Source organism: Lepus europaeus, chromosome 6 (genome assembly GCF_033115175.1).
Source record: "Lepus europaeus isolate LE1 chromosome 6, mLepTim1.pri, whole genome shotgun sequence".
NCBI classification, from domain to species: domain Eukaryota; kingdom Metazoa; phylum Chordata; class Mammalia; order Lagomorpha; family Leporidae; genus Lepus; species Lepus europaeus.
Window position 1 is genome coordinate 74880567 of NC_084832.1, and position 21225 is coordinate 74901791.

Here is a 21225-nt window from a genome sequence, read left to right on the forward strand (position 1 = left end):
GAGAGCTGTGCCTGGGGCCTGGAACAAAGGTTTTGCCTGGAGGTCTTGTTAACAGCAGGTACTTGCTGTACAGGTCTGGGTTAGACTAATTAAACAGACAATGCAATGATCCAAATTGGCTATTAAGATAGAAATAACATTACCAAACAGAAAATAGGCTCTAAAATGAAAATTAAAATCTGTATTTTAAGATATAATTAACATATATATTGATGTCATTGTAACAAAGAACAGATTTATGGTCTGGTTATAACACAAAGAGCTTTGAACTAGGAGGCTGCCTGGCTCCTATCTAAACTGTCACTAACTCAACTGTGAGGCCCCAGAAAAAAGCCCAACGTCTCTTCTGCAGTTTTAACATGTACAAAACGGATTTTTTTTTTGAGAGAGAGAGGTATAGAGACAGAAACTGATAGAGCTCCCATCTGGGGGTTCCCTTTCCAAATGCCTGCACTGGTTGGGGGGGGGGGGGGCGGGGTGGAGCAGAAGCTGCAAGCTGGAAACTCAATCCCACTCTCCTCCACTAGGGGACTTAAGTACTTGAGCCGTCACCACTGCTTCCTAGGGTGCACATGGCCAGGAAGCCCGAGTCCGGAGAGAACCCAGACGAATCCAGGCAAATCCAACATGAGATGCAGGCATCCTAAGGAGCATTTTAACCACCAGGCCAGATGCCTGCCCTTGGAAGTCTTTTATTCAGTGTTCTAGACCCTGGGGACACAACGGACAGCAAATCTCAGTCACATTCCAATAAGGAGGAACAGACAAAAAGCAAAATGTGTATCATATAGGATAGCAGAGTCTTGGTGGAGGTGGGGGGAGCAGAAAAGGGCCGTGAGGAGTGCTGGAGCTGGACGTGGCGGAGGCTGCATTGAGTCGGAGACACCTGGCCCGTCTTGAAGGCGGTGAAACAAGACTGCCGACAGCTGGGGGAAGAATGTTTCAGGTAGGAGGCATACAAATACTCTGCTACTGGAAACTTGTTTGGTATGTTGGAGAAACAGAGGAAAAAGGCCCCTGGGGCTGAAGCAATGTGCCTGAGGGTGAGGCCACATCACAGAGCCTAGCAGGCCATCCTAAGGGTTTTGGTTTTACTGCAGTGGTAACGATTTGGGGGATTTTAAGAAGAGATAGGCTCTGACCTCTGTTGTAAAAGCAAACCTCTGGCTACTGTGGAGAAGGGGCTCCATGAAACAACAGTAGAAACTGAGATGAAGAAAGAAACTCCTTAAATAATCCAGGTGTCAAGGATTAGATCCTGCCCCCACCCCCCATTTCTCCATTAAAAGGCCTAACCCCTGGTACTTTCTTTTTTAAAAAAGATTTACTCATTTTATTTGGAAGTCAGAGTTACACAGAGAGAGAAGAGACCGGGGGGGTGGGGTCTGCCATCTGCTAGTTCACCCCCCAGTTGGCTGTAACGGCCAGTGCTGCGCTGATCTGAAGCCAGGAGCTTCTTCCGGGTCTCCCACGTGGGTGCAGGAGTCCCAAGGACTTGGGGCATCTTCTACTGCTTTCCCAGGCCATAGCAGAGAGCTGGATCGGAAGTGGAGCAGCCAGGTCTTGAGCGGATGCCCATACGGGATGCCGGCGCTTTAGGCCAGGGCGTTAACCCACTGCACCACAGCACCAGCCCCTGGTACTTTCAAATGTGACATTTTTTGGGTGATAAAGTCTTTACAGAGGTAATTGTTTTTTAAAAAGAGTTATTTACTTGAAAAGAAAGTAATAAACTACAAATTGCACCCCAAAAATGTTCAACTTCAAAATGGTGAAAATATAAAAATTAAGAAGTGGAATAGGCTATGCACAGCTTATCTGTGAAGTAATTAGAGCTTCATTACTAGATTGTTAATTTCCTCTACAATTTCATAGTTGTAATTTGTAAAATGGTAGTGACAAGTCATTATAGTTAATACTCTAATATATTCATTTGGATTCATGCAGTCTAGTGTGCCTGGCTGTAGTCAGTTTTATTACCATAAAGATATACCAGGACATATGTAAATGCTTTGTGAGCTAACGGATCTGAAAGATCTACATGGGAGGGACCCCTCATCCCATATCTGAGTGCCAGTTGGTCCCAGTTACTCCGCTTCCCATCCAGCTTCTTCCACCTGGGAAAGCAACAAATGATGGCCTACATACTTGGGTCCCTGCCACCCATGTGGGACACTCATATGCAGTTCTGACCTTCTGGGTTTTGTCTGGCCCAGACCTGGACTTTGTGGGCATTTTGAAGAGTGACTCAGCAGATGGGAGATCTCTATCATTCTGCCTTTAAAATAAATGAATCTTAACAACAACAACAATTTACAAATTCTGCCTCGACACTAGCTATGGCAAATAACTGAATCTTGGCTCCCTTACAAAGTGGCAATAAGAATACCTCATGTGAGGAATAATTAGATGCTGTGCGGAGTGCCTACTCCAGAGATCAGTCTCCAGCAAGTACGCTACTGGCTATGCTATTAGTTTCTAATGGTGCTGTAGAGATTCTTGCTGAGGTGAGCCACCAGCATGTGGTCAGGGAACACACAGTGAGGCAGACAACTCCTCAGCTGGGACTTAAAGCAGGAGACATCCCCCACAGGCAGCACAGATCAACGCTTACCAAGCCTTAATCAGAGTCTCCTGGCCTGGGAATCTATTCAAATGCAAATTCTGGGCCAATTTCCTGGGAGGGGCAGAGACTGCATCTCTAACTGGAGTTCCCAGGTGACGTCTATGCTGCTTGGCCCACACTGAACAGAAAGGGCTCAGAGCCCAGGCAAGTAGAATGATGGGAAGCAGGCATGAGACTGCAGACGGATATTGGGATGATAAGCAGTCAGCAGGACTGGGAAGAAGTTACCCTACAAAATAACACAGGACAGTTGGGCGAGGCCGTCTTCTGGGAGACTGGGTTCTTGTTTTTCTACCGCACTGAATATGGCCTGGTGGGTCTGTGGAAGCTGTGAAGTGAACAATAACACGCTGCTTTCTCACACTCGCTCTGGTTACCTGTATGTGCATCTGAACCAAGGCAGGCCAAAGATGAAACCCAAGGAAGATTGCTCCAGTCAGAGTCCTTTCATCTGAGGGAAACTAAAATCCTTCAACCCAATTTGGTAACAGAGTTACTGCCAAGGCCACAGAGCTCAAAAGTGCAGAGGCTAATTCAGTGCCAGACACCAGGCTCCCTCTCATCCGAGTCCTTCCTTAAGGGTCTCTGCTTCCACCTGTCTCCTGCCAGTGGCTTCCCCACATGGCCCATAGAGGCCCATGCGTTTGGTATGTACTGTCCACTATGCAATGGAAACTGCTTTCTACGTCATTTAATTCGAATTCCTAGAGGAGCATTCAAATGAGCTTGGCTCATCTTTCCGGACACATCAGACAGCACACGGGTCACTGGTAGGTAAACAAGTCACCTTTTCTATCAGGAAGTCAGAGGGAGAGCCAGGTCAGGAGACTCGGTAGGATCTAGGGACAGGTACCTCAGAATAGGTATGCTTACTGCTTAAAAAAAAAGTCCAAGTAAAGTGCCTATCAGTTAAATATTTTAAGGATCAACTATTACCCTCTTGACCAAAAGTGGGCAATGACAGAAATAAATTTATGAGACAGGCTCTGATAAAGGCTAACAATTGTAACTATCATTTGCAGTCCACTCTACCATTTACAAGAATTTTTGTTTACATATTTTATTTGATTGATTATACTTTGAGTTTAAAGTTATTTATTCTCATTTTACACATGATAAAATCAGAGCGCAGCTAAATGACTTACCTAAGATCACACATGTATTACATTTGCAGGCCCTTTAGAATGGTTTCATTAGCAACTTCCCTGTTTTTTAAAGATTTATTTATTTATTTGAAAGGCAGAGTTACAGAGAGGCAGAGGCAGAGGCAGAGAGATTAGTCTTCCATCCACTGGTTCACTCCCCAGATGGCCACAACGGCTGGAGCTGCGCTGATTGGAAGCCAGAAGCCAGGAGCTTCTTCTGGGTCTTCCATGTGGGTGCAGGGGCCTAAGGACTTGGGTCATCTTCCACTGCTTTCTCAGGCCACAGCAGAGAGCTGGATCAGAAGTGGAGCAGCTGGGACTCAAACCAGTGCCCGTATGGGATGCCACCACTGAGGGCAGCAGCTTTACCCACTACATCACAGCACAGGCCCCCAAAGAGTTTTTAAAATCAGTGTATATTAATGGTGTGGTTGTGGTGAAGTTTTATGTTTATATGCAAAGATACAAATTTTTAAGAAACACTAAAAGTACAAGTTAGTAAAATTGGTTTTGGCCTTTAGAAGAAAGACAACAAGTTGGTAATCCTTACATTAAGTTATAGTGCCAATTAAGGAACGGGTGAAGAAAAATCACTACTGAAAGTAATACATTCAGAAAAGCAGGAAAAAACCTATTAGAATAGTGTAATAGGGGCCAGTTAAAAAGCAAGGGATGGGGCTGGAGTTGTGGCATAGCGGGTTAAGCCGCTGCCTGCTACGTCAGCATCGCAAATGGCCACTGGTTTGGGTTCCACTACTCTACTTCCAATCCAGGTCCCTGCTCATGTGCCTGGAAAAGCAGCAGAAGGTGGCCCAAGTTCCTGCACCCACGTGGGAGACCTGGATGAAGCTCAGGCTCCTGGCTCCTGCCTGGCCCAGCTGTGGCCATTGCAGCCATTTGGGGAGTGAACCAGCAGATGGAAGATATTGCACATGCTCTATAACTAACTCTTTCAAATAAGTAAATAAATCTTTATTTTTTTAAGCCAGCAAATGATACATATAAGTCAAGAAGTAGAGCGAGAGGAAAAGAAAGGATTTAGTTGTTGAGGAATCTCTATACAGTTCCAGCCCAACACAGAACTCCTTTTATGGAACTGGTATTGGAGACTGTTAATGACTAAATCCAATTCTTCCTTTAGTATAGATTTACACTACTTTTCTCCCCCCACCAAAATGGGTAAGAAAACAACATAAGTGCTGGAACCAGGAAGGGTTGATCCAGACAGAAGGCTTCCTCATAACAGAAGAAATATAATATAAATACATATATACAGACACACAGAAACACACACTCAAGTCCACACCGATAAGGAATAAAAAAGGTAGAAACCTTGACAAATTCTGTAGAGAAAAGCGATTCTTTAGAAAGAGTCATGGCCCAAAACACATGCTGGAGAAGAGACTGCTGAGGTACAGCTGAGATGTGGAAGACAGCGGCACTAAAAGCTCTAAAGACCTGAGAGTTCCAGAAGCAGAACAGAGAAAATGGAGGAAAAGACAGGCAGTAAGAGAGAAATGTTAAAAAGAGATGAGAAATGACACAGGGAATATGGGAAAGGGGGGACAGCTAACACTAGTAGTGTCATAAGATGAAGATCAAACACACAGCAAAAAACATTAAATGGAAAAAGCTGAAATATTTTACACTGCTGAAATGGCACAATCCATCGAAAATATGTGTCAGTCACAGAACAAAATCACAATTCTGAAATACATAAAGCAAACACTGATCAAAATAGAAATATCTTTATGGGAGATATTAACAGAACTATCTCCCATAAACCAATACATTTGACACACAACAGATAAAAATTTGAACATTTCAACAAGTTCAGTCTGAAACAGACACATACATAGAAACCATTACTCAAGATGCTGTCACTAAACCTTTTCAGCCACATGTGGACACAGAAAAATCTCTCAATATAAACCAAGCAAAAACCAAAACACACAAATGACACTTTTAGTCCACAATTTGGTTTACATTAGAAGTTAATCACAAAAGGACACCAAAAATAGCTCCCCCCTTTTCCCTGTGAACCTATGGAAGAAAAATGCAAAGTCTTTTCAGAGGAAGAAACCTACCAAGCACGAGCAGTTAGCCTGGCATTTCCAATCCCGCTTCCCATACTTGAGGACTGACTCCAGTCTCCCAGAGGACGTACATAAATGAGCAGACCAGAAAAAGGAACCAGGAAATAGATCTCAGTACAGGAAGACACTTGGTATGTGACAGGGCATTATAAACCAAAGTTGAAAGAACAAATGATCCAGTAAGTAATAAACTGGGGCAAAAATTTGGTCTAAGAATGTAAGGGCTGGCACCGTAGCTTAACAGGCTAATCCTCCGCCTTGTGGTACCGGCACACCGGGTTCTAGTCCCGGTTGGGGTGCCGGATTCTATCCCGGTTGCCCCTCTTCCAGGCCAGCTCTCTGCTATGGTCCGGGAAGGCAGTGGAGGATGGCCCAAGTGCTTGGGCCCTGCACCCCAGGGGAGACCAGGAGAAGCACCTGGCTCCTGCTTTTGGATCAGCGTGGTGCGCCGGCCGCAGCGGCCATTGGAGGGTGAACCAACGGCAAAGGAAGACCTTTCTCTCTGTCTCTCTCTCTCTATCCACTCTGCCTGTAAAAAAAAAAAAATAAAAAAAAAAAAAAATAAAAAAGAATGTAAGATGCTGGCTGAGATGCCTGCCTCCCCATACTGGATACAGGTTCAAGGCCTGGCTCCACTCCTGATTCCAGCTCCCAGTTAATACTTACCAGGAAGTAACAACTAACAGGCTCAAGTGGTTGGTCCCTACCAGCCACATAGGAGACGTGGACTGAGTTACAGGATCCCAGCTTTGGACTGGTCCAGACCTGGCCACGGAGGCACTGGAACAAACCAGCAATGAGATTTCTGTCTCTGCTCTCTCACTCAAATAAACAGACTCTTTAAAACTCTATATAATTTAAAGTAAGCAATAGCACAGAGGTAAATTTGCTATATATTTGAAAAAGATAAAATAAGATCCTTAGCTAACAACACACAATTTCAAATAGGTGGCAGTATGAAGTACTATTACTTGGGAAAACAATTTGGCAATACCTAGAAAGCATACCCATATCCACTAACTTCAATAATTCCATCCAGAGTAAATAAAAGACATGAAGGATACTGTTCGGCACTTTGCTTTTGTTTGAATTTACAGGCAATTGGATTATCCACCAATAAGAAACATAATTAACTGTGGTATAGAAATGGTTAACTGTGGAATATTGAAACTATAAAATACCTTACAGCAATGAAGAGGAAATAAGTACAGGATTTAATCAACTCTAAGATGGCATCAATTACAAAGTACACCACTGTTTTGTCATTAACAAAGGAAATGCTGTTCAAAACCAATGATTTGAGCATCCCAACTATAGAAACGCTAGATTGTGTGTGCATGGGGTGGGGTGGGGAATGGAGATCAAGATATACCAATATATGGCCGGCTCCGCGGCTCACTAGGCTAATTCTCCGCCTGCGGTGCCAGCACCCCAGGTTCAAGTCCCAGTTGGGGCACCGGATTCTGTCCAGGTTGCTCCTCTTCCAGTCCAGCTCTCTGCTGTGGCCCGGGAGTGCAGTGGAGGATGGCCCAAGTGCTTGGGCTCTGCACCCCATGGGAGACCAGGAGAAGCACCTGGCTCCTGCCTTAGGATCAGTGAGGTGCACCGGCGGCAGCACGCCAGCCACGGCGGCCATTGGAGGGTGAACTAACGGCAAAGGAAGACCTTTCTCTCTGTCTCTCTCTCTCTCTCTCACTACCCACTCTGCCTGTCAAAAAAAAAAAAAAAAAAAAAAAAAAGAATGATAGATGCAATGTCTTTTTTCATAAAAATGTAAAGCACACACAATAGTCTGAAGTATTAAAATATATACTGCTAAAATGATGAAAAATGCATACAAATATCAGGTTATTGCAGTAAAAAAAAAGACTGGAAAGAGGGTATTGTTTATTTTAAATTAATTTCACTTTTTATTTTGTAAAAACAAATACTGAACTTATTCAAAAGGCAGAGACTGATCAATCTACCACCTGCTGGTTCACTACCCAGATGGCTGCCACAGCGCAGCTACACCTCTTAACATTTATTTCTCATTAAAAACAAAAGAGGGACTGCAGGTTTTGCAAAGCTTTGTTACATGCTGAGAGTTTATCCTCCCCTCCTAAGAGACAACGCCAAATCAATCTTCCCACATCCTCTGTGACACACACAATTATGAAATGTTTATTATTCAGTTTTTAAAAAATCATCCATTAAACATTCCTGAAGGATCGTAGTGTTCACTCCCAGGCACTGGAGAGGGAGAACTGTGTGTGTTGGGGTTGAGCTGGAAGAATGAATCCCTGTGAACTCAAACAAACATGGCCTAGTGTTAACACTTTTCTAACGTGGGGAATGATATCATAAATATTATTTCCCATGAGTCTGAAATATTCCTTCACAGAAAAATTTAAAAACAAAATGCCTAAAAGCACGAAGTATAATTTTAAGGATGAATTCTACCAAAGTTTCAGGAAGCAAGTAACTCCAACACTATATGACCTGTTACACAGAAAAACATGGACAGCTTTCCAATTAATTTTAGAAGGCTGGCAAAACCCCTTAGACCAACTCTGGAATAAGGGTAGCATAACAAAGAAAATTACAAAGCAACTTCTCTACCCAAAATGAAGAATACTAAGTAAAATATTAGCACATTCAATCTAGTAGCATGACCAAGCTGGGATGATTCTCCATATGCAATTTATTAATTTAATTCATTACATTTTTTAAAAAGATATTATTTATTTTATTTGAAAGGTAGAGTTACAGACAGTGAGAGGGAGAGACAGAGAGAAAGGTCTTCCTTCCGTTGGTTCACTCCCTAAATGGCTGCAATGGCCAGAACTGCGCCGATCCAAAGCCAGGAGCCAGGTGCTTCTTCCCGGTCTTCCACGCAGGTGCTGGGGCCCAAGGACTTGGGCCATAGCAGAGAGCTGGATTGGAAGTGGAGCAACCGGGACTAGAACCGGCGCCCATATGGGATGCCGGCACTGCAGGCGGAGGATTAATCTACTGCACCATGGCACTCACCCCATCATTACATGTTTTTTAAAAACTTACACTGCCCTGCAAACATGGAATATACACTTCAGATTTTTTTTTTAATAACTCTGATTAGAAATGGAAACTTTCTTAAATTGGAATAGAATGCTTATTATTACTCAGCGATGTTCTGGAATATCCAACCTATGTAATTAGGCAAAAAAAATGTGTGAATGCCAGAACAATTCCAATAGTGAAGTAATTCTCTCTAGATACTATTACCCAATAAATCCAAGAGAGTTAGAATAAAAGTTAATGCAGCAAAAACAAGACAGCCTAGCAGCCATTAGAAAATAGGGGGAAAAAAGATAGCAATAACATTAGCAAGGATAATGAAACCCCTATTTGTTTATTTGAAAGGCATGAGGAAGAGGGGTGAGCTTCTCTTCCCCAAGTGCATGACAATGCCAGCACCCATAAACTATTTTAAAATGTGCAAAGTCTATTTTTTTATCAATGATTTGATTCTTCCTATCAAACCTACCCTCCAACCCCTCTTCCTCCTCCCTCTCCTATTTCCATTCTATTTTACTGAGATCTATTTTCATTTAATTTTATATACATATGATTAACTCCATACTAACTAAAGACCTCCATAAATTGTATTAAAAAAAAAAAAACTGTTCTTCAACAGTTGAGACAAAGGCTGTTCAAAGTCATTGCATCTGGAAGTGTTAATTAATTTCACTTCTATAGATTACCTTTTAGGTGCTCTATTAGTTATCACAGATCAGGGAGAACATATAGTGTTTGCCCTTTGGGGACCAAAGTCTATTCTTAAGAACAGAAATGTACTGAAAGTTAAGCCTTCAAAAATCTTTATAAAATCTCAATATCATGAAAATGTTGACTCTGTGTAAATTAGTCTATACATTTAGTGGCATTTACTATCAAGCTACCAATGGGGGTATTTAAAATGGATTTTAGTAAGCGGATTTCTCTAAGAGAAAATAGCAAGGATAGCCAAGAATAACCAAAATATTTTTGAGACTAAGAGTAAGGGAAAACTTTTGGAACAAATATAAAAACACATATACAAGTATAGTAAATTAGATATTGTGCAGGCACAAAGGCAGCAATACAGTAAAAGTCCCAAAACCAGATCCAGGTGTATACTAATGGTTAGTTTGTGATTGTGGCTTTCAAACCGCAACCACACAGAATAAACAAAAAATAGACTGCAGAAGGACTGACGAATTTAGTGCAATAAAAGTATTAAAAAAGTATTAAAAAACAAAAACAAAACAAAACAAACAAACAAAAAAAAAAACCAGGAAAATGTTTTCAAAATCGTGTTGTAAGCACAAAACCCAAAAACTGTAATGAAAAATACTGACAGGTTCAAGCTCATCTGTATTATACAACAGAAGACACTATTTTAAAAAGGCTTAATAGGAGCAGGTGCTGTGGTATAGGAAGTTAAGCCTCTGCCTGCAGTGCCAGCATCCCATATAGGTATCAGTTTGAGTACTAGATGCTCCACTTCCAATCCAGCTCCCTGCTGATGGCCTGGGAAAGCAGTGGCAGATGGCTTAAGTGCTTGGGCCCTTGCACCAGCATAAGAGACCAGGGGAAGCTCCTGGTTCCTGGCTTCAGTCTGGCCCAGCAATGGCCATTATGGCCATTTTGGGTAGTGAACTAGCAGATGAAAGACCTGTCTGTTAACTCTGCCTCTCAAATAAATTTTTTTCTTTTTTAATAACAGTAACAAACTCACTAGAAGGATAGTATCTTCCACATATCCACAAACAACAGATTAATACATGAATATGTAGAGTCTGCAGAAAGATATTAAGCTCAGTTTTAGCATATACACTGGCCAAAAAGTATACTATCTTCTTTTAAGAAATTAAATGTTACAAGTGTAGCTAAAGTCTAGAACCCATCTCTTTCTCTTCCATCAAGATAACAATGATTAAAAGCAATTACAGGGCCAGTGCTGTGGCATAGCAGGTAAAGCTGCCACCAGCAGTGCCAGCATCCCATATGGGCACTGGTTCAAGTCCCAGCTGCTCCACTTCCAATCCAGCTCTCTATTATGGCTTGGGAAAGCAGCGAAGATGACTCAAGTCCTTGGGCTCCTGCAATCCCCGTGGGAGAACCGGAAGAAGCTCCGTCTCCTGGCTTTGGATCCGTGCAGCTCCAGCCGTTGCGGCCATCTGGGGAAGTGAACCAGCACATGGAAGACTTCTCTCTCTGCCTCTGCCTCTCTATAACTCCTTTCAAATAAACAATTAAGTCTTTAAAAAAATTTTAAGAAATAAATTACACAGAAAAATGGGCAAAAAACATGAACTATTCATAAAGAGGCAATCAAAATAAAAACAGATGCAACAATGCTGCTTCATTTGTAATTGTAGACATGCAAATAAAAACAAAATAATTTTTTTTTGACAGGCAGAGTGGATAGTGAGAGAGAGAGAGAGAGAGAGAGAGAGAGAGAGAGAGAGAGGTCTTCCTTTTTGCCGTTGGTTCACCCTCCAATGGCCACTGCGGCCGGCTCATCTCGCTGATCCGAAGCCAGGAGCCAGGTGCTTCTCCTGGTCTCCCATGGGGTGCAGGGCCCAAGCACTTGGGCCATCCTCCACTGCACTCCGGGGCCACAGCAGAGAGCTGGCATGGAAGACGGGCAACCGGGATAGAATCCGGTGTGCCGGAGCCGCAAGGCGGAGGATTAGCCTGTTGAGCCACGGCGCCGGCCAAACAAAATAATTTTTAAACCACTGAACTAACAAAAATTAAAACAAAAAATTAGGAGTGTTAATTGATGGACTTTCTGGAAAGCACTGCAGGAAAAAACATAAAAATTTAAAAACTCCACACCTCCGATCTATTTCTTGCAGGACAACTAGCACTTGAACACAAAAAGAAGTACACGGTGATGATGATCTGCTGCATTGTTCTAAGAGTGAAAAATATACATATTCAAATGTCTATCAGGCCGGCGCCTCCGTGGCTCAATAGGCTAATCCTCTCCCTGTGGCGCCGGCACCCTGGGTTCTAGTCCCAGTTGCCCCTCTTCCAGTCCAGCTCTCTGCTGTCGCCCGGGAGTGCAGTGGAGGATGGCCCAAGTGCTTGGGCCCTGCACCAGCATGGGAGACCAGGAGAAGCACCTGGCTCCTGGCTTCAGATCAGCACAGTGCGCTGGCTGCAGCAGCCACTGGAGGGTGAACCAACGGTAAAGGAAGACCTTTCTCTCTGTCTCTCTCTTACTGTCCACTCTGCCTGTCAAAAATTAAAAAAAAAACAAAAACAAAAAACAAATGTCTATCAACAGAACAGTGATTAAACAGATCACTATAGGGTGAGATAAACCATATGTGCTGATAGAGACAATTTTTTTAAACATTAGGTATAGTAAGAAGTTGCAGAAAAAAAAAGAATGATCACACTTAAAAACATGACACAGTTATAAGGACACTTCAAAGAGTTAATGGAAAATGGAACTTAAAAATACAAATTTGAGTACTGAAAAATGTAAACCTATGCACAACTTTTTCATAATATATATTTGTTTGAAAGTCCCTCATATTCATGGATTTCAAGCCTGTAATTTCATTTTCCGAGAACTTTTTAAAAAATTTTTTGACAGGCAGAGTGGACAGTGAGAGAGACAGAGAGAAAGGTCTTCCTTCTATTGGTTCACTCCTCAAATGGCCACCACGGCCGGCGCACTGCGCTGATCCAAAGGCAGGAGCCAGGTGTTTCTCCTGGTCTCCCACGCGGATGCAGGGCCCAAGCACTTGGGCCATCCTCCACTGCACTCCCTGGCCACAGCAGAGAGCTGGCCTGGAAGAGGGGCAACTGGGACAGAATCCGGCGCCCCGACGGGGACTAGAACCCTGTGTGCCGGCGCCTCGGGTGGAGGATTAGCCTGTTGAGCAATGGTGCCGGCTCAAGAACTTTTTCAAGTACCCTTGTACATGAGAAGGTGAAATAGAATGAAAAGGATGATTTGCATATTTTAATCTGAAATGTCTGTTGTTACTATATCCTTTCCATATGAGAAAGTATTTGAAATGCACCTGTGTGATTTTTTTTTTTATCTGAAAGGCAGAGTTTGAGAGGAGATAGGGAGAAAGAGAATGAATGTTCTATCTGCTGTTTCTCTCCCCAAATGGCTGCAAAGACCAGGGCTGAGCCAGGCTGAAACCAGGAGCCTGGCACTTTCTCTGGGTCTCCCACGTGGGTGCAGGGCCCAAGCACTTTGGCCATCTTCTGCTGCTTTCCCAGGCACATTAGTAGGAAGCTGGATCAGAAGTGGAGCAGCTGGGTCTAAAACCGGCACCTATATGGGATGGGCATAGCAGGTGGAGGCTTAACCTGCTATACCACAAGGCCAGCCACACCTGTGTACATTTTTAAGCAAAAATAATACAAGTTTGACTGGTACTTAATGTGACTGAGTAACAGAACTACAGAACTCACTTCTAATAATTTCTAGTTAAAAAGTTTGAGTCTTGACCTCAAGTAATCACTTACTTCAGAGCAATCTACCAAGTTAAGCTGATCTGTTTATATTACAGTCACCTAACTCTACTTCCTACTTATGGTTCCTTAATGGATCACATACCCTTCCAAACATATCATAAGAGTTTCACATATTCATTCTTTTACTTTAAAAAAGGTTTTAGCAGCTTCTCTATCTGGCTTCAAAAGTCAAGGCCCAATGCTCAAAACTTCTTTTGCAAGGAAACTGTCCCACAACTCAACAACTAATTGTTCTTTGCTTCAGCCAAGCTGCTCTTTTCAGTTCCCAAAACATATCTGATATGCAAACAATGCCTAAACATTCAGATATCATCTATAAGGTGCTAACAATATTTCTAACACTCCAATGATCTTTATACATAACAACTATGAGCATCCAGGGGGCCCAATGCAGAAAATAAGTTCAAGAATGTAAATTATGCTAAACGAAATTTGTATTTTTATCATTCACTTTCCTAGATCTCAGTTGTGAAGCATCGTATATGTTGTCAATAAACAGACTTAAGCAAATTGTTTGAATTCTAACCCAAATTAAGTATTGGTTAAAATCAAGAACTTAGAATGGTTTCCACTGTATGATCTTTGGGCAAGTTATCTGAAGTGCCAGTTTCTTTATTTGTAAAATGTTAACAAAAGATGTTTGTCTCAAGTGGTTTTAAGATTACGGGCGATAACAAGGAACACAGGTAGCAGAGTATCCCTAAGATGTGATCAACATTCTATGCATTCCCTTGTGTTCAATCAATGTTGATGATGATGAATATTTGCATCAGTACAGAAAGAACATGGCTTTAGAATAAAACGTATGGTCACACCAGTCTTCACTACTTGTAAAATCAGGAATCTTGGGTAAACCACAACGTGTGAGCCTCAGTTACAGGGTGTTTCAACTTCCACACACAGTCAAGTTGAGGAGTCTGTGACATGATAACCTAAGTAAAGCATCTTTAAAATTTTCATCAAGACATGAAGACAGAGTGAAGCCAGAACTCGAACTTAGGCACTTCCATGTAAGATATGGGCATCCCAAGTAGCATCTTACACACTAGAAAAAATGCCCACCCCTATGCAAAGCTTTTATTAATATACTTGATAAAATAAGCATCAGGTTCCTTCATCTGGCTACATTCTAGTGATTTAAAGTTGTATTTAGGAGGCCGGCACTAGGAAGTAGCAGGTAAAGCTACTGCCTGCAGTGCCGGCATCCCATATGGGTGCTGGTTCAAGTCCTTGGGCCCTTACACCCGCATGGGAGACCTGGAAGAAGCTCCTGGCTCCTGGCTTTGGATCCGTGCAGCTCCGGCCGTTACAGCCACCTAGGAGTGAATCAGAGGGTGGAAGACTTCTCTCTCTGCCTCTGCGTAACTCTGTGTTTCAAATAAATAAATATTTTTTAAAAGTTATATTCATTCAATAAACTTGAGTATTATGTGCACAAGGCACTGTGCTGAGTGCAAAAGATAAACCAGTAAGCAACCCTTTGTCTTCATGCAGTTTACCATAATGGAGGCAGTAAGACAGGCATTAATCACATAATCTAAGTATGCCAAATGCTTCGGAGAAGTAAGCTTTGAGGAAAAAGAGCAGTAAAACTTGTCCAATCGCAGAAAACGAGATAGGTTTCCTCAGGGAGAATTCTTACAGTCTGGAGCAGGCAATAACTAGTGTAAGAAAGAAGAGTGCTTCAGGCAGAGAATAGAAATGTGTTTAGCTTCTGAATTTCTGTATACTTTTAACTCCATCCTAACAGCATGCACCCTGGTAACTAGACATAAGGGACTGAAAGAATTGTGTAGCTGGCACCAAATATGAAGGAAATACTGGCTGGACAGGAGTAACCAATGATGCAGAACTTTGTAAGGTACACTATCCTAATAGTGTCTTATACTGTTTATTGTTGTTGCTGCTACTGCCAATAGATGGAATTATGGTATTTCACAACACTCTTACACCATGAAAACAAACGAGGTGCGGCAGAGTAAGAGCAGATGTTTGGTGCAACAGCTGACCCCGGCTGGAATGCCTGCGTCTCATGAGAGTGCCTGGTTAGAGTCCCAGATTCTCCACTTGGATTCAGCTGTCTGCAAGTGTGCAGCCTGGGAGTCAGCAGATGACGGCTCAATTATCTGAGTTCCTGCTATCCATGTAGGAAGACGTGGATAGTGTGTCAGGCTCCCAGCTTTGGCCTGGTTGAGCTCTGGCTGTTCCAAGCATTTGGAAGTGAGCTAATAGATGAAAAGACCTCTCTCTGTCTGCCTTCCAAATACAATGAAAATAAAATTTGCTTAAAATTTTAAATAAAAAGTCTTGTGAGAACAATCTGAAGGCAAAAAAAATGATGAGAATTTAAAATAAGGGTAGCTAGATTGGTGAATCAAGTAGAAAAACTCAAAAGGATAATCAGGAGGCAAATTCAACAGAACCTGATGACAGACCGGATATGGGGGGAGGGAGAGGAAGCAAAGGCAATTTCTAGATATCTGATTTTCATTACCAGCCACTCATTCCATTTTCAGATACAGGAGATGATCAGATTTTGGAAAAGATCGCTCCATTTTGAACACACAACATGTGAGGTATTTTTGAATTACCTAATATAAGACAGCACACAGGCAGCCAGAATTTTGGGTCCAGAATATGCAAGGAGACTGGGTATAGACACACATTTACCCATTTAGGTGCTAGAGGTTCCCCAACTAACCTACTTAGTTAGCTAAAGTGATCACAGATAAGCAATGACTAACTAGTTATAAAGTCTCTTCTTGAATTTACCAGTGAGTATAATCAAGCTTACTGTTATGATGCTTATCAAGTTTAATTAGTGAACTGTTACACTATATAATTATTCTCTATTGCAATATACATGAAAGAGTATGAAAGGCATAACCCTGAATCTTATGTAGATGTCCTTATCCCAAGAGAATTTAAATGCAAAAGTTGAATGTAATCATTTAATTCTCCTGAAAAACCCACCACTCCATATCCACAAATTACTAAGTTTGAGTTTCTCTAAAAATAAATTCTTAAATAGTCTCATGTTTTCAGATTTTAGAAATGCTAGATACTGTGAGCTGTGTACATTTGTATTTTGGAAGCTGTCTTGATCTTCATATAGAAAGATAAAGAACTGTATAGCCAACGTTTCCTAAGGATTATGAAAACACTATTTAATAAGTCACATCCTGAGACTGCTAACAACTGACATCAAATGCTTTATCCTGAAGACTATATCCCACTCATTAAATGGCACCACTACTCAGTTTCTCAGGCTCAAAACTGAGGGGTCATCTCTGATTCTTCTTCCTCACACTTCCATATCCAATTCACCAACAAGTGCTGTTGGCTATCACTTCAAAATATATAATTTATCCAACTACATCTCACACTCCCACTGCAAACTGACTGCCCAATTGTCTAGACAAATGCCATCCACTTATAACATTTTGAGCTTCTATTTTCATACTCTGCCATCCATTCTCAATACAACAGCCAGAGTAATATTTAAAATTAAAATAAAAGACCATGCCATTCTCCTGTGCAAAGCCTTACAATGGATTACCATCAACTTATGAACAAAGTTCTCAAGAGATATTAAGTACTAGTGTGATCTGCTTGTTATCTCCTGAACTTCCTTCCTTCTTGCCTAAGGGTGTCTGTATTTGCTGTTCCCTCTGCCCAGCTTATTTTTCCCCCTCAAGTATTCATATTGCTTGGTCCGTACTTGAGGCCCATGTTCATGTCACCCTCTCAAATAAGTCTTCTCTTAGTGTCCTAAATAAAATAGCCTTCCTGGGGCCGGCGCCCTGGCTCACTTGGCTAATCCTCTGCCTGCAGTGCTGGCATCCCATATGGATGCCGGTTCTAGTCCCGGTTGTTCCTCTTCCAGTCAAGCTCTCTGCTGTGGCCAGGGACGGCAGTGGAGGATGGCCCAGGTGCTTGGGCCCCTGCACCCACATGGGAGACCAGGAAGAGGCACCTGGCTCCTAGCTTCGGATCAGTGCAGCTCCGGCCATTGCGGCCATTTGGGGAGTGAACCAGCAGAAGGAAGACCTTTCTCTCTATAACTCTACCTGTCAAATAAAAAAATAAAATAAAATAGCCTTCCATCAGAAAGGCTAGGCTGGAAAGCTTCAGTGAAATCCCTAGAAACCTTATTGTGTTAACGGGGGTGGCCTGCCATATAACGCACACCTTACCCTCATGACAACTGAAGTAGATGAGTCTGACTGATACTACAACCCATGCCCAACTCCATGATTCACTATAATACCTAACCAGAAAAAGGGTAAATCTTCTCTTAATGAAAAAAATCACATCAACCTCGATCCTTTAATTCCATTTCTACACAATGTCCTACATTAAGGAAAGAAGTTTTCAGACTTGAAAGAGGAAGGGGAAAAAAAAGTGACCAGGAAAACTGCGGCTAATATATTCAAGAAAAATTAGAAGAATCAGAAACACGGGGGTGTCAGATGGTAGTCAGCTGACAAAGAACTGTGTACCTACATTAAAGAAAAGAGAGACAAAGATGAACGAAGAGATACAAAAGGTACTTCAAAACATTAATCAAAAATAAAATTAAAGGATGCTTATTTTGGTGCAAAAAATCGAAAAACATACTTAACTCCTAAGAGACTTTCAACAAAGAATGGAAATAAAATCATGTTTGGAATTAATAACTTGGATGGACTCAATAGAAGACATGTCAAAAGAAAAGAATTGGTAAATCTATAGAGAAATAACAGAAAATTTTCAGGGGCAGGCCTTGTGGTGCACTGGGTTAAGCCGCCACTTGGGATACCCACATCTATAATGGAGTGCCTGGTGTCTGTCAAGTCCTACCTCCACTTCAATCTAGCTTCCCGCAAATGCACATGCAGGGAAACAGCAGAAAGATGGCTCAAGTACTTGGGTCACTGCCACCCACCTAAGAGACACAGGTGGAGTTTCTGGCCCAGCCCTGGCTATTGTAGGTATCCAGGGAGTGAATCCACAAATGGAAGATCAATCTCTATCTCTTTCCCTTTCAAATAAATAAAGCTTTTTTTTTTTTTAAAGAAAATATCCAAAATTAAGCACAGAAAGAGTACAAGGAAAAGATATTAAATGACATGTGACACATGCTTATAATTGGAAACAGATATCAAATACAGATAATATAACAGAAGTAAAATGTGATGGCCCAAGTACTTGCACCCATGAGGGAGACCTGAAGAAGCTCCTGGCTCCTGGCTTTGGATCGGCCCAGCTCCAAGCTGTTGTGGTCACTTAGGGAGTGAACCAGCAGTTGGAAGATCGATCTCTCTCTCTCTCTCTCATTCTGCCTTTCAAATAAATAAATCTTGGGGTCGGTGCCGTGGCTCACTTTGTTAATCCTCCACCTGCAGCGCCGGCATCCCATATGGGCACCAGGTTCTAGTCCTGGTTGTTCCTCTTCCAGTCCAGCTCTCTGCTGTGGCCCGGGAGGGCAGTGGAGGATGGCCCAAGTGCTTGGGCCTTTGCACCCACATGGGAGACCAGGAAAGAAGCACCTGGCTCCTGGCTTTGGATCAGCGCAGCGCCGGCCATGGTGGCCATTTGGGGAGTGACCCAACGGAAGGAAGACTTTTTCTCTCTCTTTCTATAACTCTACCTGTCAAATAAAAATTTTTTAAAAATGTATAAAAATAAAAGTAAATAAATCTTAGGCCGGCACCGCAGCTCACTTAGCTAATCCTCCACCTGCGGCGCTGGCACCCTGGGTTCTAGTCCCAGTTGGGGCGCCGGATTCTGTCCCGGTTGCTCCTCTCCCAGTCCAGCTCTCTGCTTTGGCCTGGGAAGGCAGTGGAGGACGGCCCAAGTGCTTGGGCCCTGCACCCACATGGGAGACCAGGAGGAAGCACCTGGCTCCTGCCTTTGGATTGGCGCAGTGTGCCGGTCACAGCGGCCATTAGGGGAGTGAACCAATGGAAGGAAGACCTTTCACTCTGTCTCTCTAACTCTGCCTGTCCAAAAAAAAAAAAAAAAACCATAATAAATCTTAAAAAATAAAACTGACAATCTAGAATTCTGTATCCAATGGTAATATCCTTCAAAATGAATGTGCCTTTAGACCTCTTAAAACACACACACCCCACCAAATTAAGTGCCAGCAGATCAGTATGATAGATTAAACAATGTTTTTCAGAAGCAAGCATCGTGGTAGAGTGGACTGGCCAACACTTGGGATGTCTGCATCCTATACCAGTCCTGACTCCTCCACTTCCAATCAAGTTTCCCGTTAACGCATCTGAAAAGGCAGGAGACAATGTCCCACACCCGTGGGGCTCTGCCACCCACATGGTACACCCAGATGCAGTTCTAGGATCCTGGCTTCTCAGCCTGGCCCAGCCCAGCTGTTGCAGGAATTCGGAGGGACAGAATAAGCAGACAAAATTATATCTCCCTCCCCATTCTCTGTGGCTCTGCCTTTCAAAGAAAAGAGAAAAGAGAAAAAGAGAAAAAAAGAGAAAAGGAAGGAAGGAAGGAAGGACGGACGGACGGACAGACGGACGGACTACTATAGCATTTGTAACTACAAAACACACAAGTATAGCACAAGGTATAGAGAGCAAATACAGCTGAATTGTTTTAAACTTCTTGTATTCTTCTGAAGGTGGTAAAAGTATTAACACAAGATAGCATGATAAGTCAAGCACAGATACTGCAATCTTCAGGCAACTACTAAAAGAGTAATATAATCGGGTATAACTAAAAAGCTAAGGGAAGAGATAGAGTAAGAAATACTTTACTAAGCCAAAAATAATGGAAGAAAGGACAGATTGGGGAACAAAACATGATAACACATTTACAACCAACTATCTCAGTAAGTACACTAAAAATAAATAATATAAACATTATTAAAGGACAAAGATCCTCAGATTTAGATAAAGGAAAAAGACCCAAGTGTAATGTTTTCATGATATATACTTCAAACCTAAGGACACAAATAGATTGAAGCTAAAAAGATACAACAAATATTTTTCACACTGTTAGTTAAAATAAAACTGGTATGCTATATTAATCTCAAGCAAAGAAGACATAAGTACTTACACATATACCAAAGGACCATTTGGTAATTATTAGACATATCACTTCATCATGAAGATATAACATTCCTAAAAATAACATAGTTTCAAAGTATATAAAATAGCTTTCTCCTCCAGGCACTTCTACTCTCTACAGCTTTTACTTTTTTACTCATAACATTTTTCACTATCTGATATTTCCGATGTTTTGTTTGTTCGTTCATCACACAATAGCAGGGAGACTTAGTCCTTATCCTCTGTAAAAATGAATGAAACTTTTGAGTAGCAGGCACTCAATAATTGTTAGCTGAATACTAAAACTGCCACTATCAACATATCTTCTTGGTGCTTGTTTTAAAAATTTATATTATACATTTATTTTCTTCAATTATACAATTGTTCAACTTAAACAGTACTTAGAAAATGTCAGGCAAAATTTTGCATGAGAAATTTAAACAGCAAGTTTGAAAAAATGTTTTTGGGAAATGTTTTCTTCATGAAACCAAGACTCCAAAATTAAAAGTTATTACAATGTATCTTTATCCATCACTATTTAAACATAAATTGACTCACATAAATAATATAGTACAATTATATTAGTTTTCATATTTATTCAGCTTCACAGAAAATCCAAAAATGTATCTGAAAACTGGTTATCTATCTAAATATCAACTGTTCATTATGGTGACATAATACTATGTGGTAGCAGAGATATGCCTAAATTAAACAGATTATTAAATTCCTGACATTCTTCCAAGTGGGCAAAAGGAAATCTTAAAAATCAAACTTACAAATTG